The sequence below is a fragment of the Schistocerca nitens genome, chromosome 2 (genome assembly GCF_023898315.1).
Source record: "Schistocerca nitens isolate TAMUIC-IGC-003100 chromosome 2, iqSchNite1.1, whole genome shotgun sequence".
Taxonomy (NCBI): Eukaryota; Metazoa; Arthropoda; class Insecta; order Orthoptera; family Acrididae; genus Schistocerca; species Schistocerca nitens.
The window spans coordinates 594,471,312-594,497,410 of NC_064615.1; the positions used below are offsets into that span (position 1 = coordinate 594,471,312).

The window sequence follows — 26,099 nt, forward strand, 5'->3', positions numbered from 1 at the left end:
ACACAACAACTAAGTAATATATGCCTCTATGTGTGATGGTTACAGGTTTTTGAGGTCTCAAAACATATTCTGAAGCTATTCATTCACTCACCTGTAAATGATGATGGGTGATGTGTGTTGTTGAAAAAAGCCATAAAGTATGCTTGACAAATAGCAAGGAAACTGATGTAACCTCTTGTACATAAGCATAAAAATATCTGTGAATGTAAAAGCAGTTTTTTGTCAACTGAATGAAGTTTTACAGATTCAAGATAATTTAAAGCCCACAAGGAGTGAACAATGCAGCTTGCAATTTGAAACTCTTCTACATCAGCTGTATTTAATGAATCTGTTGCAAAGTGCTTTTTTTCTTTAGAATAGATGTTTGCTCCAGCCTGGTTAAAAGTCCCCAATGAAGATGTTATGAAAAAAATTTTGGGGTATTTACTTATTCTAAAATATGAAAATTCTATTAAGCCTGGGATTAGTTTCTCACTTTATGTGCAGTACATTTCAGTACTTATTGTCCTATTCCGGCCCCTCTCACATTCGTTTTTAATCACCATTTATGAAGCTGATTAATGCTCAGTTGCTTTAAATACAAGGGTGTGCTGAAAAGCAATGCCTCCGAATTTGTTATGTGAAAACTCTTAAAGCTTTTTAAATAAAACAAACTTCCTTGACGCTCTACATCTTTATTCTTCATGTATACATGTTTATTTCTCAACATAGTCACCTTGGCAACGAACACATTTCTCCCAACAAGAGAACAGCTTGTTGATACCATCACGGTAGAACATTTGACTTCATTGATGGAGCCACAATCTTACCTCTGATTGCACCAATTCATCAGTATCAAAGTGAAGTCCTCGAAGGCACCCTTTAAGTTTTACAAACAGATGAAAATTGAATGGGGCAAGTTGCTAGTGTACGGACGATGACTGATGACAGTGAACCCAAGATGTCAGACTGTTGCAGAAATAACAGCACTCGTGGATGGTCTGGCACTGTCATGCTAAAAGAGAGGGTGCTCCATGTGTGGATGAACTCTTCGATTTCATGCTTTCAGAAACTCAATCACAGCCAACTGTTTCTCATACACTGACATAGTTATGTTACACATCACCATGTTACACCCTACACTTTGGAGTTCTCTAACAGCAGAGGATTGCAACTTGTGTCAGCATAGTGGGAAAGTCAATAAATTAATATACACGACATGTAATACCTCAACTGATATTGAGAACAGAATAAAAAATTTCTAAGCGTTACTTTTCAACATGCCCTTGTACACACTCTATTTCAGTATCTGTCTTTGGCTTATGTACAGGTTAGAAATGGTGTTCCCATTTATGTATTTTCAGTTTTAATATGAACAATTACATTAGTGTATTTTTCACATTATACTGTGAGTATATCTATCATCTCATAGCTGTAGGTCATTTCTAACTGCAAACTTGTAGAAGGTTATTGCCATATCCATCATATATCTGATCAGTTCCAACTTACTGTCTTCAACTCTTGTCACTTAACAGTGGTCTGCTGAAATATCAAAACCTATTTTATCAAATAATGGAACTGTATTTTTGATCAGTTATTATCACTCCACAGGTACAGATTCACTCTCACCCTGAAAATGGCAAAAATTTGATACTTTTTGCACTATCTTTCTGCTGACAGTCATTCCTAGCTGACACATACCTTTGATCGATGAGTGACACATTCGTAAGAAGACTAGTCATAAAGGATTAATTACCACTACAAAAAATAATATTTATGTAATTAATTTCACATGTGTGTGTAGGTATATATCAGAAGTCCTGGTACACACTGAAATCCCTGCACCACAGTACCACAGCACAACACTAGAGGAGCCATATTAAAATGAGACAGCCCATCTTCACTTTATTAGCACGCTGCATCTCTCTGTTCTGGCAGCATATCATGTTATGATACTGTGGGACAGAGATTTCAGTGTGTACCAGGGCTGCAGACATATACTTGCCAATAAACAAAAACTTAATTACTTTTTTAGTTGATGATTAAAAAATATGACTACCCCTTATGCTCTTCCAAACAAAATTCTTCTAATATCATTGTTTAATTTCAGTAATTACAGTACACATCTCTATCTTAAGACCTCTGTAATGCCATGCAACATTTTTAGATCAGACTTAACAACACCTGTCTCTTGGAATGTTCATTTTTATTTCAGTGGGTTCACACTCAGTAATCCCCACAGTTGTACAAATGGTAAATTATTTGGTATAGAAGAAACTTCCATACAATTAAACAGATAGCACTGAATGTAATTAAGCTTTATAGCAGTTTCCATAACTTTCTGCATACCTGTCTGGGGGGTTGGGTTGTTTGGGGGAAGAAACCAAACTGCGAGGTCATTGGTCTCATCAGATTAGGGAAGGACGGGGGAAGGAAGTCGGCCATGCCCTTTCAAAGGAACCATCCCGGCGTTTGCCTGGAACGACTTAGGGAAATTACGGAAAACCTAAATCAGGATTGCCGGATGCGGGATTGAACCATCGTCCTCCCGGATGCGAGTCCAGTGTGCTAACCACTGTGCCACCTTGTTCGGTATATACCAGTCTGTTTCCTATTCCATTAGATAATTGTGCCTAAGAGGAACAATTGTCTATACCTCCATGTGACCTCTATGCCTCCTGATTTTACCATCATTTCAAGAGATATATGTGGAAGAAAGGAATTAGCTGTTTGTCTCTTCTTGTCTTCTTGGGACATACGCTCTCTGAATTATAATGGTATGTCCCTCCCTGTTACATAATGCCTCTCCTATAGCTTTTACCACTGCAGTTGGATGAGGCTATCCACAAAACTTTCACAGAATCATATTTCCACTCTGCAGCAGAGTGTGCGCTGGTGTGAAATTTCCTAGCACTGTGTGCCAGACTGAGACTCAAACTTTGGACCTTTGTCTTTCAGGGGTAAGTGCTTCACTGACTGAGTTACCCATACACAACTCATGATCCATCCTCACACCTTTACTTACATCAGTATCTCATCTCCTACCTTCCAAACTTCACAGAAGCTCTCCTGGAAAACTTGCAAGGCTGGCACTTCTGGAACACAGGATATTGCGGAGACATAGCTTAGCCACAGGCTGGACATGTTTCCAGAATGTGATTTTCACTCTGCAGCATTATGTGCACTGATATATCATAGTGGAAACATTCCCAGACTTTGGCTAAGCCACGTCTCCTCAGTATCCTGTGTTCCAGGAGTGCCAGTCTTGCAAGATTAACAAGAGAACTCCTGTAAGCCTGGAACGTAGGAGATAAGGTACATGCGGAACTAAAACAGTGAGGACCAGTCATGAGTCGCACTCGGGTAGCTGTCAGCACAGCACTTGCCCACAAAATACAAAGGTCCAGAGTTTGAGTTTCAGTCCAGCCACAGTTTTAATCTGCCAGAAATATTTAATATTTTTGCTGTTACTAAATTATTCCTTGATGAAGTATATTGCTGAATTACCTGGTTAGGGTTCCAGAATGTAAAGCAGTTGCCAAATTGGCTGAATGAGGATGATATGACAAGCCTTCTTTGTGGCTGAATTACACATCCATACAATCAAACAATAAATTCAGTTGTTGATGTTGAGATTCAACTTTCCGACCCCATACCAGCCAACAATACTCTAGCAGGTCTTCCTGCATTTCCCTTCAAATTATTGGTGTTGTGGCTTTCCTATATACAACAGCATCATCTATAAGAAGCCTTTATGAACTTTTGATGCTACCCACATTACCATTTTAATGTATATGCAAAAATTATCCAGTAATAGCCCCCCCCCCCACCACCACCACCACCACCACCACCACAAGTACTGATGAACTTCCTTTCATATCCATTGATTTATATTTGCTAAGAGGTTTTTAATCCAGACAAAAATCTCAGAAAAGTTCCACAAGATAATATTTTGTTTATTACTCAAGAGTGTGGAACAGTACTACACACTTTCACACGCCAAGTAACAGGCCATCAACCCGAGCTAAGTACATTTTGCCTCTCCACTTTCATGTATGAACAAAGCAATATAAATTTTACCACAATGGTGCTTACTGCAGAGGAGATGTTTGGTCATCAAAAAGGCATAATAAGCTAGAATTAAACGTGTTCCAGAATCCTATAACAGAGTCAGACAGTGACTTTTTTTAACAACTTTGAGTGCCTCCAGTAACCTATGACAAACACATACCAGAAAAAGAGCCAGTTATTGCAAATAATCTATGTTGAACCAAACAGGTATCCTATTAGATACAGTGGCTTTTCCTCTCTTGGGTAATTTTAGTTGTTACCATTTCATAATCACTGAACTCAATACCTAACAAACAATGGAAAATCCAGGATGTAATGTAACAATATTCTGAGAAGGAAAGTTGCTACTCCCCATGTAGTGGAGATGCTGAGTTGCAGATAGGCACAACAAAAAGATTTTCACACTTAAAGCTTTCAGCCAATGGCCTTTGTCAACAATAGGCACACACACATACACACACACACACACACACACACACACACACACTCACGCAAATGCAACTCACACACATGACTACAGTCTCAGGCAACTGAAACCACACTGCGAGCAGCAGCACCAGTGCATGATGGGAGGGGAGTGGCGATTGGGTGGAGGAAAGGAGGAGGCTGGGGTGGGGAGAGAGAGGGATAGTATGGCGGGGATCGCAGACAGTGAAGTGCTGTAGGTTGGGCGACAGGCAGAGGAGAGGTGGGGACGGGGTAGAAAGTAGAGGAAGAGGAGAGAAATAAATAAAAAAATAAAATAAAACAATATTTTTATTTATTTCTCTCCTTATCTGCTACTCCCCCCCCCCCTCCCATCTCCAATGCCCACCACTGAACCTGCAGCACTTCACTGTCCATCATCCCCACCATACTATCCCTCCCCCTCCCCACCCCAGCTTCCTCCTTCCCCCAGCCAGTCACCACCCCCATCATGCACTGGTGCTGCTGTGTGTGTGTGTGTGTGTGTGTGTGTGTGTTGTTGACAAAGGCCATTGTCCGAAAGCTTTAAGTGTGAAAATCTTTTTGTTGTTCCTATCTGTGACTCAGCATCTCTGCTGAGAGTATTGAACTCAATAACTGTCATTTCGATTTTGGCATATATTTAACAATCAGGAGGAGGAACCATAGTATGATCATTCTTAGCGAAAAAAATGGGGATGACAGATTTAAGTACTTCTACATTCTTTGTTGTCCTCTGTTTTCACACCAATTGGAAAAATGATTTTTGTCATTTTACTAATTATGTAAAACTAAATATACCTTGGAATTTTTATCAGAGCAGTAGATAAGATTTTTACTCTTGAATTCACTGAATGCTCCTCATCCTGCTCTGTTTACACTTCCAGTGTTGTATATCAACAGGTCTTTGGCTTCACTTAAATACGTCATGAATGTCTCACTCTGATTTCATAGCATTCTATCATGGCTATTGAAGCACTGCATCTGTTTTCCGTTACTCACCACTTAGCTCAGCCCATGTGACTGCAAAGTATATTGTCCAATTTCCTTTCATTTTATCAAGTGATACTCATTTTCAGCTAAAGAAATACATGTCTGATATTGACTTCTTAAGTTTCGATTCAGGTAAGCTCATCAAAAAGTTGCAACATTTCGACAAGCTTACCTGTCTGGAAAATCAAGAACAGAATATAAAAACATTACTATACTCATGAAAACAAATGAAATGAGTAGCTATGTCATTAAATAAGTATGAATTTTGACTGAGAATGATACAAAAAATAAAACTGTTACCACTTCTGGTGACTGCTCATCTTCTTCAGAATATGATAAGACTAAATTAAGATAAGGCATGGAATGGATCGGGCTAGAAAAAAAATCGTACTGAATTTTTTTAACAATAATATGAAAAGGATAGATTGCTACTTACCACATGGAGGAGGCACTGAGTCGCAGACAAGCACAATGAAAAATTTTCTGGGCCACACAACTGGAGACATGGCCACACGTGCGCAAGTTGTGCTTGTGTGTATGTTCTTTTTCTATTTTGCAATAAGGACTTTTTTGTCTGAAATCTTATATGTTTGGTAATCTTCTTCATTGTGCCAGTCTGAAACTCAATGCCTGCTCTATGTGGTGATTATCAATGTATACTTTTGTATTGTTGTTATTCCATTCTGGACTTTCTATTGTTTCATACGGAATTCTTTGTATCAAAATAAAAATTATCTGACTACAATTCATTTACAGGAGACTCAATTCCAAGTACTGCCAGTTAACATTTAAAAGTAAGAAACTTTTCATTTCTCCACCAGGTACCTTCGTCTAAAATCTTCTTGATGGTTAACAGAATCTTCTGTCAGTTCTTGGTAGAACAACATTATAATAAATGAAAAGCACCAGTTTGCTTTTGTTCTACAATATTACTTTTATTGTTAACCGGTTTTCGGCTTACAAGGCCATCTTCAGGCATTTACTGAGTATTATCACCAAAGAAGTTACAATGTTTGCAAACAACACTGCAGGAGAAGTAACACGTCTAGACTGAAGTAGAAACATACAGTAAGTAACATCTTTGACAGTGTCGTTGTAATGCAATGAAAAAGTAAAAATTGAACAGTACATAAATAACAATGGAGTAGACAGGAAAACCTCTAACACAAAATAGGAATAGCATGCCTACATAACAGTTTCTATTAATAAACAAAATTAATAAAATAAAATAAAATTAGTACTAGACAAGGCTACATCAAGAGGTATGAAACATGGAGAGTGATACACAAACCAATTAACAGAAGAGACAGTTATCAATGTAACTACAGAATACATAAAGAACTTAAGCAATATCAATAAGATAAACAGAAATCGATAAAAGATAAACAGAAATTGATGGTCTCTGATACAATCGTTGGCTTATTAGAATGTGATATGGAATTCAGGAATTCCTGCACATTCTCCTCTTGCTTCATTTTATAATACGAAGGCATTTTGCTCTCACTTCCAGGAAGACTGTGAGATTCTCAAATGATGGCCTGCACTTGAGCCTCCACAATGCCAAGTGCCTGTCCCTGATTGTGGAGAAGCACTTTTCACTCCAGCAGGGTACAGGATGTCATCATAGTTGTCTTGAAAACTTTGCCATGCTGGTGACAATATCACATTTCTGAATGATCTCTACATTGAAATACACCAGCTGGCTATACAGCATTCAGTTTGTATTGCTGAGCAGCCACACTGGTGACAGTCTTTCAAGAACTGCTCTGTCTAGTAGAGGTGTCCCGATAGTAAATGGTAGCTGGAGAGTAGATCACTGACCACTTACCGCAGAGCAAACTGTACAAAACATGGAAAGCATAACAAAAGATCAATCACTGGAACCCTGCAGAGCTGAACTGTTCTTCTCCAGCCAAGCGATGCTCAACAACTCAACCCCAGATGCATATAGTGGAAAAGCCACAGAGTATGTCATGTGGAGAAATGAGGAATGGCTGCAGAGTTCTGTAAAAATATTAGAGAGACTCTTGGTCATATGATATACTGAGGCAGGTAGAGGAAACAAACAATTACTATATGCTGCACGCACAAACGCTGTGATAGTAACTACTTGTAGGTTAGAGTTGACAAGCTGTATACATTACATACAAAGATGGCTCCTCCTCTTTCAGCTCTCTCTCCATTGCAGCTGTCCTTCCTATAGTGTATACAACCCCTTAGCACAGGGCTACAGATAATGTAAAATTTGTTGCTCGTAAATGCAAGCACAAAGATCTGACATATCCTATCAGGGTGACTTCTTCCACATGTATCCTGAACCATTTTAAATTCCACTTTAACATAGCAGACATCTTATCAGTGAGGTTTTTATTTCCTTTGCCCCTAAAGAGGATGACAAATTAGGTATTAACACCACACAGCACCAGCTTCACTTGGGAGAAGGGCGCAGAATAAAATTGGTGTTCTTGAAGGAATTATCCCTGCATTTGCCCGAGTTTTTAAAGCAGAGAAAATTTTACAGGAGTGTACAGACTGGCTATTACAATAACCATGCTTCCAAATGTGAGTTAAGTGTGCTATCCACAACATCGTCTCGCTCAATCTTTCCCCTTATCTTGAAGGGGTGGAAATGTTTGGTGTCTTATGGTGAGACTTGTTAGTTCTCTTCAGCAGCTCTGAATTTCTATATTGTTTGTAGTTTCCTCTTCATCGGGTTCTTCACTACACAAACAGCATGGATGGATGGACGGATGGTTTTGAGTTATTTCTTTTTGTTCTCAACCTCTTCACTATGCCTTTCTCCCATCACTGGAGATGACTTCTATCACTGTGGACAAACTGCTCAATTTTGATAGTTCTGTCTCAATAGATGACTTTGCAGCTTTTTCTGTGAGCTTTGCTTGTCATGTGAGGAAAATAACTGTATCCATGGCAGGGCACTGATGACCTTGCTCTTTAGTGCCCTCAGCCACAAATCATCATCATCACAATCATCTGTATCCATGGCAACTCCATCATTGCAAGTGTACTTGCATGTGCAGGTGCTTGTGGCAGCTTCAGTTAGTAGTAGATGTGTTGAAAAACCTTTTTCTAAACTGTTGTTTTGGCCACTGAAGCAAATGGCATTACAAAGGTTGATGGTTCATGAGTCAAACTTTTTACTGTAGTTTATGGAAACGATATTCTCCTCGTTACTTTCATTTCCAGAATTTTGTTTTCACTCAAATAAGGGTTGAAAAAGTACAGGTACCTTTGTACTTCACACAGAACAGAGGAACAGAACAAGGATTACTATCTTCACGAGCAGCTTGGTCACTTTTTACTACATTGCACGCCCATGGCAAACTGTGTCCATAATACCGACACTTGAGACCAGTGCATTCCATTAGGAAAAACTGGTCTCACTTTAGGGCAAATGAACCTTGCCTGGAGAACTATCGTCAGAACAAACATTGTTATCTTTTCAAGCTCACCATTCATTTACTAACTTCACAATGTGCTTTATTTCTCTTCATGTCAACATTTCCCTTAAAATATATATGCATTAAATCTTCCCATGACAAGACACCCTTGCTAGAATTGAAGGTGTTGTACAATTTGGTCACAATCATGTACTCACAAAACACTTTTCCTTTCTCTACATGTTCAGCTAGAAATGGCTGTTTCTACTAGCAGTGTGCCATTTCTCAAGAGCTTGACATATTTTAATGTACTTGTTGAACACTGCAGCCCTTGCTATAGCAAGGTGACACATTTTCATAACCACCTTCCTTTTTCTTAACAATTAAGAATACAGTTGAGTCATGTTATGCGTCCAGCTACTCATCAGCATTCTTTTCTGAGGTGAAGCTTGCCTTGAGTAATTGGAAGCCCTTTTTGTTGAGTGGGTTTATTGCTCCTTGATCTGATCCTGTTGGATTTTTTTATTATATGTAGAATTACATGCCACAGTAATCCCACGATTAACTAGGGATGTATAGTAATAATCAAACTAGACAGAACTTGAATATGCCTTCTATACCTGGTCTGCAGCAGGTGCCCCAAAGGCTGCCAGCTAACAACTGTACCACAACAGCATTCTACTACCATCAGCATGTAATACAACTTGAAAAAATAAAAAAAGAGGTAGGCCAATATAATTTGATGGTTAAATCATGCTCCTATTCATTGTGACACACACTGTTCCACCGCCATGACACATGGTGAATATTCAAGCACACAAAAGAGTTAATGGTTTACAGGTGATGAGTAGCACGTACCAGTGTTCTGCTAAAAAAACCTGGGATTGCCAAATACAAAATCAGCCAATAAGACTTAGCTACCTACAGCACTCAGAATTTGGTGGGCAGCACATGCCCATTGTAAAACCGGAAAAAATGCTTAGACAGAAAGAGCTGTATGAAGAGGGTCATCTGGGAACATATTTTTTGAGACGTTTGAAGATTCTAGGCTTCTTTGTAATATCATAAACTTTATGCTGAATAAAACAATTAAAAGGTACTGTCTGCATAGCAAATCCTGTTACATAATTGCCTCCAGTAGGGCTATTTATCAGGATTCACATTTCTCCAGAAACCATACTGGAAGAAACTAAGAGACTTTTCAAACTGGAAAGCACATTATTCATTAGTTCTCCTCTGAGCAGCAACTAATAGTAATACTGTAATGGTTAGCTGGTGATTTATGGTTCTTACCTGGTTTGAGAAGCCAATTTTTTTTTTAATCCACGAAATATTAAAAGAGCAAGGCAGGTTACCCTTGTCTCAAACAGTGTAATGAATTTGAAAGTACATTGTTTACAGTGTCAAACAGAGGGGACACCAGCTCTGCCATGAAGAAATATCAGTTATTCCCCTCTTCACTGTTGGAAATGAAATCCTAACTTTGTTTCATTGTCCCTTTGTTGCAATGGAAGACTGAATGCTAACTAAGCAGCTAAAAAAAGTAGCCTCTGTGTACTTGCAAACCTTCAAGGACAGTAACGAATGAAAGAATAAGCCTACCTATGAAACCAAAAAAATAACTTTACTGTGAAATAAAAATAAAACAATAACCAAACTTAATGCAGTCTCTACAAAAATGCACAACTGTGAAATAAAAAGTGCTGTTGGCTAGTATTGCTCCACCACATGCACGTAACATGTTTCGATTGCCCCTGGCATGCTGCTCACAATATTATCAACACATTGTTGTTGAAACATGGCCCATTCTTCGATGCTGCACTACTGAGGTCATTCTGTCGATGAGGAGGGTACATGCAACAGCACACTGCATGTTTCAGCTGGTCCCAAGCATGCACAATTACAAGGGTAATCCCAAAAGTAAAGTCTCCTATTTTTTTATAAGTACATAGACCTGTTTATTTCTTCAATGGTTTACATCAGTTTACAGCTTGAACATCTAGCTATTTTGCGTCATAATCATCATTTCTGTCAATGCATTTTTGTAGATACTGTGGCGTTTTTGTATGCCCATGTCACACCAGCTCACCACCATGCTGTTCAGAAAGTTATGAACCTCTTCTTTCACCTAGTTGTCGGGGCTGAATCGCTTTCTTGCCAAATGTTCTTTTAATCTAGGGAACAGATGATAGTCACTGGGTACTAAGTCAGGACTATAGGGTGGGTGGGTGATTATGTTCCACTGAAACTGTTCCAAGAGAGCAATGGTTTTCCTAGCCAAGTGTGGGCGAGCGTTGTCATGGAGAATGTGTACGCCTTTGCTCAACATTCCTCTTCTCCGGTTCTGAATTGCCCGTTTGAGTTTTTTCAGAGTCTCACAGTACCTGTCAGCGTTAATTGTGGTCCCCGCGATTCAGCTCCAATGACGAGGTGGAAGAAGAACAGCATGGCAGCGAGCTGGTATGACATGGGCATATAAAAACTGCAACAGAGTCTAAAAAAATGCATCGACAGAAATGGTGATTATGTCGAAAAATAGCTGAATGTTCAAGCTGTAAACTGATGTAAACCATTGTAGAAATAAACAGGTCTAAGTAATTATAAAAAAATAAGAGACCTTACTTTTGGGATTACCCTCGTAGTTTCATGTCAATTGCGTATGCAGGTGTTTTCATTAAGTTGACTGCTCCCTCCTGGGGGAAGTTGTTCATGAGGTGGGCACAGTATGCTCATCCATTGCCATCTTGAAAGATGAACTCAACATCAAAACATTAACTGTAGGGCTAGACAATTGGATGGAAGATATTTTGATCATGAAGAAGAAGAAAATGACGATGATGATGATAATCACAGTGGCTCAATTGCTTGCTGTAAGTCTTTAAATTAAATGCCACCTGATACTCGTCTAATTTGCCCCAGTATTCCTATGGAGTTAACAGCACCTACAGTTTAATGTGAAATTCAAACCATGTCTCATTTCTGGCAAATCACTGACATATGAAGGCTAGGTTAAAGGTGGACTGAAATTTTCCACAGTCTGAACATGATTTGACCTCACAAGCTTCAGTTTTCCATGCACACACTTTGTAACCAGACCACCAGCCCTGTCTGTCTCTATACTGTACTGCTCGCAAATTACCCTCAACAGCGATGAGACACTCTCCACAACTGTATAGGAGACCAGCCAAAAATACCAAAGTCCATATTTCTCTTGAACCTATGAGACTACAGGTACCTGGTATGAGCATACAAGATTTTCCTGATAGATATTTTGTAGCCAAAGTTCAGAAATAAATAATTTCATTGAGTGGAAGTGAAATCTCATATTACCTTTGAATATAAATGAACAAGCTTTATCAGTAGAATTTATGTATTTTTGTTACCCGGAATAATCATTCAGAACATAAAGTTTTAATTTTATGTAAGAAAACTTATTAGGGGATAAGTACTATTTTACGTATTTTATTATTTGCATCAGGTATTTCGCATGGTCTCCATGCTGTTCCAAGAGAACTGAAGGTGATTTTGGAGCCCTGACAGGCAAATCAATCAAAGCCAGCAAAGAGTCTTCTGCACCAGTCTGTGTGTGTGTGTGTGTGTGTGTGTGTGTGTGTGTGTGTGTGTGTGTGTGTGTGTGTTTTGAAAAAACACTTCTTATTTGTTACCCAGAAGGTCTCCTATAACAAGATATTCATCATCTTATATGCGTTGTATTTAAAGCCTCAAAAGATAATAATTGCCAAGTTCTGGTTTTTAGAAAAAATTAAGTTGTTCTACAGATAAGAAGAATATTTAACAATCGAGGGTTTGCAGACTACTCTGAGCTGAAGATAACAATGAAGTAACTTAAAATATAAATGAACCCTTGCACTGGCCATCCACACATACTTCTACAATGATCAAGTGTGACACAAATCCTACACTTGTCAACGAATACAACCTGAAGCCACTATACAGGATCCATTCCAAATGTTCCTTTGTTCATCCTTTTTTCATGCACCATACTGCTGGAGGGCTTGTACCGCTATTCACAGTGGATGCCTAAGGACATACTGATCGTTTTAAGACTTGCATACCATATGCGTCTACAGAACCCTCCCACTGGCTTTCAGAACTGGAGTGCACAGTTCTTTTGTACGCTACTTGAGGCACCTCTCAGCCGTAATCTGTAGGTAGCAATTATCGGCTGGTGGCTTAGACAGTGGGCAACCACTACAAGGCATATTTTCGATGTTTTGCATCTGATGAAAGCAGCTGAATGTTCAAATTATGTTGCTGTGACATATACCAAATCAGTAAACAGCTTCACATATCAATACATCCTTCTTACCATCAAGTGACAACGTACACACAGTATAAACTTGAACTAAGCCTATGAGACATGTTGTCAGACTGAGCAGTATATGCAAGCCAAATTGTCCCATTCATAATTGGAGGTACAGTATGTTTTACTGAATTACATTGACAATGAAGGGTTTTCTTTTACCATCACTACACAGGAGTCTGTATATAGTGACCAGAAGTAGTCAAAAATGGTACTGAAAAAGTACACACAAAAAAACTGTGTAAATCGTGAGGTAGGTGCAAAACATTTTGTGCAATTTAGTTCTGTTGATAAGACGAATGTAATATATTGCTTCAGCCTATATAATGTCACTGTTGTCATTATGAGGCTCCCATGCCCTAAAAAAATAGGTATTAGTGAGCTCCTCACACATATAAATTCCTGCCGGGATGTTCTCTCTGACTTCGTCTTCACTTGAACATTGTAACCTCCTATCCCTCATGATAGAGCAATAACTTTCACTGCAACAATACTGATAATGTTGTAAGTTAGCTAAGAGATTTTGATTTGAATACATTAGCATCACTTCACATGACCTACCAAGCCCTACATTATCTACAAGTTCAAGCTTGAGTTGTTGATTGCATAGTATCCAACTAGTCCTGCTACCAATTAATTTTTGTGGCTTCCTTCAGGTGACTGCTCTTTCTAATAACAGAACCTCAATGCCAAATGGTTGCTTAGCTCTGCACCAGCTTTTCACTGAGCAGCGTCAGCATGGTGAGAAATGGTTTTGGTAGAATCTGTCTGTACTGATCAATTTTGCACGCTGACTTTGTGATAACAGAAGCAGCAGACGAGAAAATTAGCAACTGTTGGTGCTTCTCCATCTATATATATTGCAGTCAATTTGAAATTCTTAGTTCTTGTATTCTGCATTCTACAGCATTGAACTATAAGTCTCTTCTACACACTATACATTTATCTAAATAGTCAAGAAAAGGCAGAGGTTATAAGTATTCCAACCCATCTTCATTTTACGATTCACCATACTTGCAGCAAATTGAGATACTTTTACATACCCAAGTGACATGGCAACAACACTTGTATTTCTAGTTGTGCAAGAAGTTAGGAATGTAGGATTGTACTTTAAGATTAAGAAATCCTTATGTGATGTAATCTGGTAGCATTGGGAACTAATTGTGTGCCTGAATTATGCTGTACTTCATAGTTCCACAATCACTTTTCTCAACATTGTTTTTCCATCTCTTCTTGATGTATTCTGGTAGCATTGGGAATTAATTGTGCATATGAACAATGCTGTACTTTACAGTTCCACTATCACTTTTCTCAACATGGTTTTTCCATCACTTCTTTACTTTCTATTGCCCTACGAGATCATTAATGTCAATCAACAACATGTCACATACATTAGACATTTACCTTAAACACACTCTTCTGAGATTACTACTACATAACAATTTATGTGGAGTGTGAGGTGCCTGCTGTTTGCTGAAATAGTTTTGAATTTCAAAAGGAAGGTGATTACAAAAAGTAGAAAGATGATTTGCATTAGAGAAAGATTTACTCTTAACATTCCCACTGTCAAGGAACATATTACTATACTTCCATACAGGCATATAGCTCACTAAGAAACACTCTGCTACCACATATTCCATAACAGGTACAGGAAATGGAAAAAAAAAGGATACTGGTACATGTGTACTTCCTATCAGATGCCATACAGAGGTTTACGGAGTACCAGAGCAGATGTGTAACATACACAATGTGTATTATGTTATTATTACTTTCTCTTAGTATCAATAAATTTTAACCATGAAGACATAATACTCAGCCTTTATTACTGTTTTAATGCAGCTGCTCCTTGGCAGTTAAACTCAATCACTAGAATCTGTGTGATGAAATGAGTAACTTTTAAGTAGATACCTTTGGTGTAGTAAAGCAGCTTAAATCACTTAATAAAGGCAAGTCTTCTAGTCCAGATTGCATGCCAATTAGGTCTCTTTCAGAGTATGCTGATGCAATCATTCCATACTGACCAATCATATACAAATCACAAATAAGATTTATACATAAAAAAACTGTAAAGTTGCACAGGTCACGCCAATTCTAAAAAAAGGAAATAGGAGTAATCCAATGAATTGCAGAAACATATAACAGACATTACATGCAGTAGAATTTTGGAACATATACTGTGTTCCAACATAATGAATTAAGTCGAAGAAAATGGTCTATTGACACAGTCAGCACATATTCAGAAAATATCATTCTTGTTAAAAACAACTAGCTCTGTATTTACACGAAGTAATGTGTGCTGTCAACAGGAGATCTCGAACTGATTCCATAATCTAGATTTCCAGACGGCTTATGACACCATTCTCAGACACCATTCCTCACAAGAGACTTCTAATCAAATTGCAAGCCTATAGAGGGCAGTCTCAGTTGTGCAACTGGATTCACAACTTAGTGTCAGAAAGGACACAGTTCACAGTAATAAATGAAAAGTCATCAAGTAAAACAGAAGTGTCATCTGGTGTTCCCCAAGGAAGTGCTATAGCCGCTTCATTGCTCCTAGACTATATAAACAAATTAGACAATCTGAGCAACCCTATTAGATTGTTTGCAGATGAGCTGTCATTACCACCTAGTAAAGTCATTAAAAGATCAGAGCCAACTGTAAAATGACAGGCACTTAGTAAAGGCACATCTGCATGGTGTAAAAATGGCAATTGACTCTAAATAAGCAAAAGTATGAGGCCACTCACATGAGAACTACAAGGAATCCATTAAATTTCAGTTACATAATAAATCACACAAATCTAAAGGCTGTCAATTAAACTAATACTCTGTAATTACAATTGCAAACAATTAAAATTGGTACGATCACATAGATAATGTTGTGGGATAGGCACAACAAAGACTGCGTTTTGTTGATAGACCACTTAGAAGATGCAACAGGTGTAATGAAGAGACTGCCTACACTACACTTGTCTGCCCTCTGATCATGTGTTGTGTAATATGGGATGCTTACCTGAAAGGAATGACAGACATCATTGAAAAAGTCCAAAGAAGGGCATCTCATTTTGTTATCACAAAATAAGGGAGAGAGTGTCATGGATACGATAAGCGAGTTGGGATGACAATCATTAAAACAAAGGCGTTCTTTGTTCTAGCGAAATATTTTCATTAAATTTCAATCACCAACTTTCTCCTCTGCAAAAATATTTAATTGATACCAACCTCCAGAGGGAGAAATGATTATAATAAAATAAATCAGAACTTGTACAGAAAGATTAAAGTGTTCATTTTTCCCATGCAATGTTCGAGAGTGGAACAGTACAGAAACAAGTCTGAATGTGGTTTGATGAACAAACTGCCAGGTAAATAGTGTAAATTGCAGATTAGTCATGTAGATGTAAATCAGTGAATGGTATATATAGCCCCACTGAAATTCACACAGAAAAAGCCTAATTCAACTCAAGTGTGGCAGGTGACTCAGGGCTTGCTCAGTAATGACTGTTTTGTCTTTACGCTCCCGCATCCCCTAAGAGTGCACCACATCACAGGGGTGGAGCTTCTCTCATATGTTTTCCACCAAACCCTTCTGATTCATGACATCAAGTCATGTTCTTTGTTCACATAGCAGCTCTTGATTCATCAAACCCAGTATCCACTTTTAAATGCTCAACTGTGTAGGTCCCATACGAAACAGAACAGGGGATATTGTGTGGATATAAAGATGTGCAGCACAATTGGTCACAGGTTTGTTTAACCCATCAGAGAGAACCATGAAGATACTGAAAGACATGAAGTGTAGGACACTTGAAAGATAGATGCAAAGTATCCCTTGAAAACAAACTTTGAAAGTGTTTCAAACAAACTTAAAACAGAGCACACAGAAACATTTAGGCAATCGTTCTTCCTGTGCTCCGTAAATGAGTGGAATGGGAAAAAGACCTAATAACTGGTACAATGGGACATTTCCTCTGTCACGCATTTGACAATGGTTTGCGGAGTATAGAGTAGATGTGTGTAGAGACACGCAAAGCTGCCCACAAGGCAGTAGTGATCTATACATCAAGCATAGTGTATGCAGCCCCTTTCATAGACCCACTTAGTCCTCTGGGAAACAATTCTGTCAAACCAGCTGAAAAATTCAAAAATTATTTTAGCTGTTTTCTGTTGTGACTCGCCAATCTTTCAAAGTGCCGCCGCGCAGTTACACGCGTCCTCTACATGCGGCACTGTCTGCCAGCCATGCAGCAGCAGCACCACCTAAGCAGCCAGCCAGCCAGCCAGGGGCCGCTAGACTCGGACTCAGTTACGATTTGGCTGTTAAGTGACACACGTCTTACTCTGTTTACTTGATCTGTGACTTTCATGTATTGCGTCGTCCTTGAAATATATTTGCAACTTGAAGTTACAACAATTGGCAACGAGGATGGGATCCAATTGTTGTAACTTCAAGTAGCACAAATATATTTCAAGGACGACGCAATACATGAAAGTCACAGATCAAGTAAACAGAGGAAGACGTGTGTCACTTAACAGTCAAATCATAACTGAGTCCGAGGCTAGAGGCCGCTGGCTGGCTGGCTGGCCACTTAGGTGGCGCTGCTGCTGCATGGCTGGCAGACAGCACCGCATGTAGAGGACGCGCGTAACTGCGCGGCGGCACTTTGAAAGATCGGCGAGTCACAACATTTTCCATATTATTTTCCTTATTAACAGATAACATCCAATAAGGTTTACAATTAGAATGTCGACTAAAACGGGATGTAAGTACTGGTAAAATCATTAGGGCCAGGGAAACTTCTTTCAGAAAGAGACGGTGAACGCAAAAGTATGTCATACCTTTTCACTTTCTGATACAAACACAATTAAGCCCAGCACAACTGAAGCCAGTTCTTGAAGTTATATCATTAAAGCAACTCAAGTCTGACCAAAAACTGTGTGTGGATGTTTCTATCAATGTAAAACTATTAAGTACCAGAACATTACAGAAAATACAGAAATCAAACCTATACCTTCCAAGTGAACGGGCCAGTAAACTACACTCACATTCAGCTACATCAGAATTCTTACTGGCTAGTTAATTAGTTAGGTACAGCATGCAGCTCTGACACCTAATCCCTCGTACAGTTGTTTCGGTAAAACTTGTATTAGTGTTTTGTAATATGAAAAGGCATTACCTTTTTGTGTGTGAGCCACTTACCATCATCAAGTCATATATTAAATACCTGTTGCTACAGAAACTATATGACATTATTAGGTCGATATATACAGACAAAGCAAACATTTAAACTGTTGCACTGCACATCAGACTTCAAATAAGAAAAACTGTGGGGTAGTGGGAAAGAGGGAAAAAGTCTCTCTCTTTCAATGAGGGTGAAAAAAGTGGATTACTTTGAGAAAGGGCAAAAAAACTATACTGAAGCTGCAGAGATATATAACAGAGAATTTCAATTCAATCAATGGGTAATATACTGCTTCTCATCGCTGTGTTTCCTTTACTGAATAAAAGGTAGAAACAGAAGCTTAAAAAAATGATAATAAGCTGACCAGAAGTGAAAAATAAATTAATAAACATATATATCTGGTGTGTCTCATAATATGGTCAATACGGTAGAAAAGCATTGGTACAGAATACTTTCATTGTGTAAAACAGTAAACTCTAGCTTCACACATAAGTTCTACTGCTCGAGCTGTAGAGAAGAGCCACTATTATATAATGAACCATAGCCTTACACGCCAAACAGCTAGCAAATTTTTCAGTCTTATTTATGAGGCTTTCTACAACCCAATGCGTCTAATACTCAGTCTGCTGTTACCTTTACTGCTTATTACAGAGTGCAAAAAATATGTAGGAATATAAAATGGTACTAATAGGATACAGGGTAAATGCAATGAGGCTACAAATGAGATTCATTGCAAAAGAGTAACAGAGAATATTGAACACACACACGGGCTACATTAATACTCACATGTTTACATGACTGTATTTTCTGTGTCTCGCATAATTTTTTAAATGACTTCATATTAGCCATTGACTGTACTATTTATTACAATATCCTCTATTCCAATTTTAACATTAAATCATTTTAAGTGGTTACAGGTGCTGAAAGACAGCTGTAGTCTTTTTACTAATGACTACTATTGTGTTTTAAGCTCCACCACTTGAAAATGATGATGGATATTGTAATAAATTGTAATAAATAGTAGTCAATGGCAGATATAAAGTCATCCATGGCAGAGCATCATGGAAATGCCAAACAATGTGTACTCCTCAACTACCAGAGTACTGAATACAGTAGTAAACTATCCTAACAGCTAGCTACAACAACTAAGGAATCTAGGAATATACTACATTCCCCTTCATATTGCTTCCACAGGGATCATAAAAATATGATTAGACTAATTACAGTACACACACAAGCATTTAAGTAATCATTCCTCCCACACTCCATACATGACAGCAACACGAAGAAGTCCTAATAACTGGTACCAGTACAATGGAAAGTACCTTCTGTCATCTACTTCATAGTGGTTTACAGAGTACACATGTAGACAATGAACTTCAAAAGAAAAGGGTTACTTCTGCCATTGGTGTTTCAATTTAGTATTCAAAACAAATAATTCATGAAACAGTACCATCCAACAAAAAGTGAAACTAACCACATAAAAAGTATTTTTTTAATTACTTGATTATTGTATGTAAACATGTTGCAGCAGAGTTCATGGTAGCCTATATTATAAAAACTATACATGGGAACACAGTAACTACCTTGAAACAGTGACTGCAAACCTGGATATCCGCTAATAAGAATGAAATAATTTCAGAAGGCAAGTTTTCTTAGGTATAGTATGATTAATTTTCTGTATTTGTGTTTTTATAAATTCTATAGGATTTCTATTAGTAATTCATAAAATTTACTTGTGCTGTAATCGAAACATGCCATTTAATGCAGAGAAAAAATGTATGCTTAACTGTCATATTCCATCACAGCGAAATCTAGAAGTTCATATTATTTACAAAACAGTAATGTTATTTTCAATGCAATTATGTTTTATAAGAAACAAATACTAATCAAAGTCATACTGTATGCCAGTAATCGCCCCCTCCCCTTCCTGCCATGTGAATGATGTACCTTGCCGCTGGTGGGGAGGCTTGCGTGCCTCAGTGACACAGTTAGTCATACCGTAGGTGCAACAACAACAGAAGGGTATCTATTTGAGAGGCCACACAAATGTGTGGCTCCTGAAGAGGGGCAGCAGCCTTTTCAGTAGTTGCAGGGGCAACAATGTGAATGATGGATTGAACTGGCCTTGCAACATCAACCAAAACAGTACTGCTGTGCTGATATTGCCAATGGCTGAAAGCAAGGGGAAACCAGAGGTGTAATTTTTCCCGAGGGCATGCAGCTTTACAGTATGATTAAATGGTATGGCACCCTCTTGAGTAAAATATTCCACAGGTAAAATAGTCCCCCATGTGGATCTCTGGGCGAGGACTACTCGGGAGGATATTGTTATCATGAGAAACAAAACTCCACAGATCAGAGTGTGGAATGTCAGATCCCTTGGGCAGGTAGGCTATAAAACTCAAAAATGGAAATGGATAGTTTAAAGTTAGATATAGTGGGAATTAGTGAAGCATGATGGTAGGAGGAACAAGGCTTCTGGTCAGGCGAATACAGGCTTATAAATACAAAATCTAATATGGGTAATGCAGGAGTAGGTTTTATAATGAATAAAAAAAAAATAGGAATGCAGATAAGCTGCTAAAATCAGCATAGCGAATGCATTATTGTAGCCAAGACAGACACAAAGCCCATGTCTACCACAGTAGTAAAAGTTTATTTGCCAATTAGTTCCGCAGATGATGAAGAGATCGAAGAAATGTATGATATGGTAAAAGAAATTATTCAGACAGTTAAGGGGGATGAAAGTCTTTAGTCATTAAGGACTGGAATCTGACAATAGGAAAAGTAAGAGAAGGGAAAGTAGCAGGTGAATATGGACTGGGAGTAAGGAATGAAAGAGGAAGCCACCTGGTAAAATTTTGCACAGAGCATAACTTGATCACAGCTGACACTTGGTTTGAGAATCATGAAAGAAGGCTATATATGTGGAAAATGCCTGAAGAAATCAGAAGGTTTCAGCTAGATTATATAATGGTCAGACAGAGATTTTGGAACCAAATTTTAAATTGTAAGACATTTCCAGGGGCAGGTGTGGACGCTGACCACAATTTACTGGTTATGAACTGTAGATTAAAACTGAAGAAACTCCAAAAAGGTAAGTATTTAAGGAGATGGGACCTGGATAAATTGGAAAACCACAGGATGCAGAGTGTTTCAGAGGCAGCATTAGGGAACGATTGACAAGAACATGGGAAAGGAACGCAGTAGAAGAAGAATGGGTAGCTTGGAGAGATGAAATAGTAAAGGCAGCAGAGGATAAAGTCGAGGGCTAGTAGAAATCCTTTGGTAACACAAGAAATATTGAATTTAACTGATGAATAGGAGAAAATATAAAAATGTAGTAAATGAAGCAGGCGAAAAGGAATACAGACATCTCAAAAATGAGATCAGCAGGAAATGTAAAATGACTACGCAGGAATGGCTAGAGGAGAAATAGAAGTATATATCACTAGGGGTAAGAGTGATGCTGCCTACAGGAAAATTAAAGAGACTTTTGGAGAAAAGAGAAGCACCTGTATGATTATCAAGAGCTCAGATGGAAAACCAGTCCTAAGCAAAGAAGTGAAAGCAGGGCAATGTAATTGAGGGCACTATTATGGAAATGAAAGACGACACACATGAAGATGAGATGGGAGATATGATACTATGTGTAAAATTTGACAAGTCAAAACAACGCCCCGGGGGTAGACAACATTCCATTACTACTACTGATAGCGTTGAGAGGGCCAGCCATGACAAGACTCTTCCATATGGTGAGCAAGATGAATGAGACAGGCAAAATACCCTCATACTTTAAGGAGAATATAATAATTCGTATTCCAAAGAAAGCAGGTGCTAAAAGGTGCAAAAATTACTGAACTGTCACTGTCATAAGTCATGGATGCAAAATACTAACACGAAAATCTGGTAGAAGCTGACCTCGGAGGAGATCAATTTGGATTCCGTAGAAATGTAGGCACATGCAATGCAGTACTGACTCTATGACTTATCTTAGAAGATAAGTTAAGTGGTTGAGAAGGGAGTGAGACAGGATTGTAGCCTATCCCCGATGTTATTCAATCTGTATTTTGAGCACACAGCAAAGGAAACAAAGGAAAAACTTGGAGTAGGAATTAAAGTCCTAGGAGAAGCAATAAAAAACTTGAGTTTTGCCAGTGACATTGTAATTCTGTCAAGAGACAGGAATTAAGGTCGATGCCCCTTTATGGCCACAGAGAGAGAGAGAGAGAGAGAGAGAGAGAGAGAGAGAGAGAGTTCTTTCAACAGAAATTTAATTTTGAAATATGAAACTTGTCAAAATGTTATGCAAATGTCCCATTCCATTACACTGGAATGACCCAACAACTGCTATGGAAATCTGAGTTTGTACATATTCAATTTTACTTATCCTTTGCATTACAAAAACTAGTATGGTAGATTGGGTCAAATTTTAAAAAGTCTGCAAGTCGTTAGTAAGCAGAACATTTACAAAGTTCCATGCTGCTTGAAACTGAAAAGAATGCACAGCAACACCCTGCTGCACAACTAAATGAATTAAGTAGCAATTGCTAATTAACTGTTTGTAAATACATGAATGACAAATTAAAAAGAAAAATGTTAACATATTCTTGATAATTTCATACTAGCCTATCAAGATGACTTGGCTAAAACTAACTCTACAGTTTTGCACTCTGAAAATACCAAGCACCTATTGAATATTATACCAAGAGCCCTTCAAAGAACTTTGGAATTCCTACAAAGATTTCTGAATATATTCATGACTTGGCTTCGATACACAGAAGAGTGATTGCAGTTACATCATTACAGTTCTATATTCATGCATGAAAATTATGTGCACACTGCCAGAAGACTCCTTACTCTGATGAGCATGCGTACTAACAATTGAAAATATACCTCACTACAGCATCTCTCATGCCATAATGACTTTCTGAAATTGAACTAATGTCAGTAGCTACCGCTAACAATAACAATAACTGCCGGTTTACATATACTGGTAATGTGGATGTATATTTTCTGCAAAAAATTTATCATTCAAGATGAAAAAATAATTATTAAGTTGGAGTTATACCATATGTGACCAGTGTTTATCAAACTGTAGTAGCTTCTTCCTGTATATATTCGAACAATGTCTGTTGAGCAATATAGTGTACATACTTCCCAAAATCTGGTTGAAACAATAACAAAATTGACATCTTGGTGTCCTGGACCGAGTTACACTTCTGATGTGAAAATAACGAAGTGGATGTTACTAGTAATTGCCACTACCATATAAAATGGCATTGCTGGATGCAGCAGCTTCTTATCTGGTGGCAAGGCTGCCACTTATTTCTTGTCACATTCATTGGCCATGTACAATAATTTGCAGACAATGACTATCATTTAAATTGGCAGCTCTCTTTAAATGTAACAGTCAAATGAAAATGAATGCAGGCAAGTAGGTGCAACTCCCCAACATGATGTCAGTGTACACCAAAACTGATTTTCACAAGTGAAACTACTTAGTAGTGGCAATTCAGTGATGGGATTCCACTAGGATATAACATGCATTTATCAATGGAGAAAACTTACAAAATCCTAAAGTGACTTATCCCCCAGTACTATTACAGTAGGCTACCTCATTTTAGGATTCTTATTTGGTCAGACTGCCCCAAGAGGTTGAGACAGTTCAAAAAAGTATGTTACAAGGATAATCAGCAACCAAATTAAAAGAGCACATCCTAAAAGTCTATTCCTTGAAACATAAAAACTTGTTTTTGTTAGACTAAGTACCAAAGCATACAATTAATTATGCAGACACTTTCATTTCCACAGATTAGAAGCATAAACTGAGTAAAATGACCACCACTGACTGATATCACATAAGAAGAATATCAGTAATGGTAGTAGTTGACATAATGACAAACCTCCATCGTATAACTAACTGATGCACAAATCAGTAGTGCTCTTCGACTCAGAGGTTTGGTTCTTAGTGAAGGAAGGAATTGGAATTACCAGTATTTGCCTGGCAAGGAGACAAGAAGTAGCTGCAATAAATTCATGATCATGAAACATCACAACAATGTCCTGGATTCAATAACACCTCTTTATGTTGTATATTATAAGAGAGCAGGCATGTGACACTCACTGTCACTGGCCATCCATCTGAGATCATGGCCATGAAATGGACATTTGTAGCCCACCAGACGGTGTTTGACTGGAGAGGGGCTAAATACTAGTACTGGATACAACCTTCTCTCTTCTCTAGCATCACCAGTTGCACACCAAACATACTTGGTATGAAAAGAACTGGAATGGCACTCACTTGGAAGACTTGCATGAAGCAATGGGCCACACAAAGTGCAGAGTATGGAAAACAATGTTCAGCGAATTTAATAGCATGGGCGGTCAGCTAAAATATTACATAGTTTAGTCCTGGATATTTTCCTCCACGCTACAAAATACATGATTGGCAACAAGAGGAATAGATTAATAAATATACAAAAAGAAGCATACATATAAACTGTGCCGCCAGGTACCACAGATTCACAAAAAATTGCTGGGATTATCTATGAAAAATAAAATCTATATAATAAATTTATGAACTGGGGTAAAGTAGGTATTCTGCCATGTGCTGCACCTGAAAATGTTAGTGATGAGAAAACACAGTCAGGGGTTTTGTTTCCCAGCCACAGTAAGCGTCTGTGCAGTTTTCTCAAACACCTTTTTCTCGTATCACGTTCAAAAGCTGCATGTTGCATTTGAATATCAAAAGGGAAACATAGGCTAAAATGTGTTTTCATTAGTAACTTCAACGTCGCAGCATTGGTAATGGTTTCCGCTGAAATGCTACGTTACTGATAGTTGTGTATTTACAAAACCACACTACAGCAAGTTCCCAAACTGCATTGATTTGATCACTATACGAAGCGTAAAAACTCTACACGAGTTCATATTATATATTTAAAAAAAATGCGTAACAAGTATATACAAACTGGAATCGGACACTAGAATTTCCCCACAAAAACAGCTTAGCATCAGCAGAATTACTCGCAGTCCCCTCGCTTTGCGGAATTCTCGGGCCTAGGCAATACAAAACAATGCGTTAGTGATCAATATTTTGGTACCTTTCAGCTAGAAAAGAACTACATCGTGCTGCACACTGTCTCCGCTACTTTAATTTCGAGTGTTGGCCAACATATTCCACATGTTGGTCTAATAATACATTTTATGGATGCGAGTTGTTTAATATTTACTACTTCAATTACTAAACGAAAAAAATGAACGTTTCATTGGACGTATGTTTTATTTTCGTCACACACAATTCTTCAAACATCTATAACAACACATACACGACTTGTGTTTCTTAACTGTTTACGACGAGATTATTGATCAGAAACAATTTTTTTCTAACGAGCCAACGATGTAAAAAATCCAGTGATCTCATTAGATGGATTTTGGGGCAGGCAGGCATCGCAGTTGCTGATTGGCTAACATTAATGATGTCATAGAGGGCTTCATACAAGACATAATTGACCATAGACATGCATGTCTGTGAGTTGGAAATGCTCTGTTATCTATGGTGTATCTACTTCACGTCTGTGTTTGTGCAACAAATGAGCCACGTAAATCACAGACATCTACGCCCGTGACGTTAATAGAGTATGTATAGCTATGGAGTACGCAAAATCTACTGCGCATCTTCTCAATATCAAAGCGGGTTCA

At 38.2% G+C, this 26,099-nt stretch overlaps 1 protein-coding gene across 3 annotated transcripts in view; it reads right to left on the bottom strand.

The window, feature by feature from the left end:
- The window catches only part of LOC126236663 (myoneurin-like), a 63,089-nt gene extending 37,307 nt beyond the window's left edge, over positions 1 to 25,782 (bottom strand). For 2 of the 3 annotated variants that reach the window (XM_049946142.1, XM_049946140.1), the window contains exon 1: positions 25,502 to 25,782. The gene's annotated coding sequence lies outside the window, so the exon portion shown is untranslated. Of the gene's footprint in view, positions 1 to 5,496; positions 5,631 to 25,501 lie in introns of those variants that run through there. The other variant, XM_049946141.1, reaches the window with a different exon arrangement.
- Positions 25,783 to 26,099: the final 317 nt, after the last annotated feature.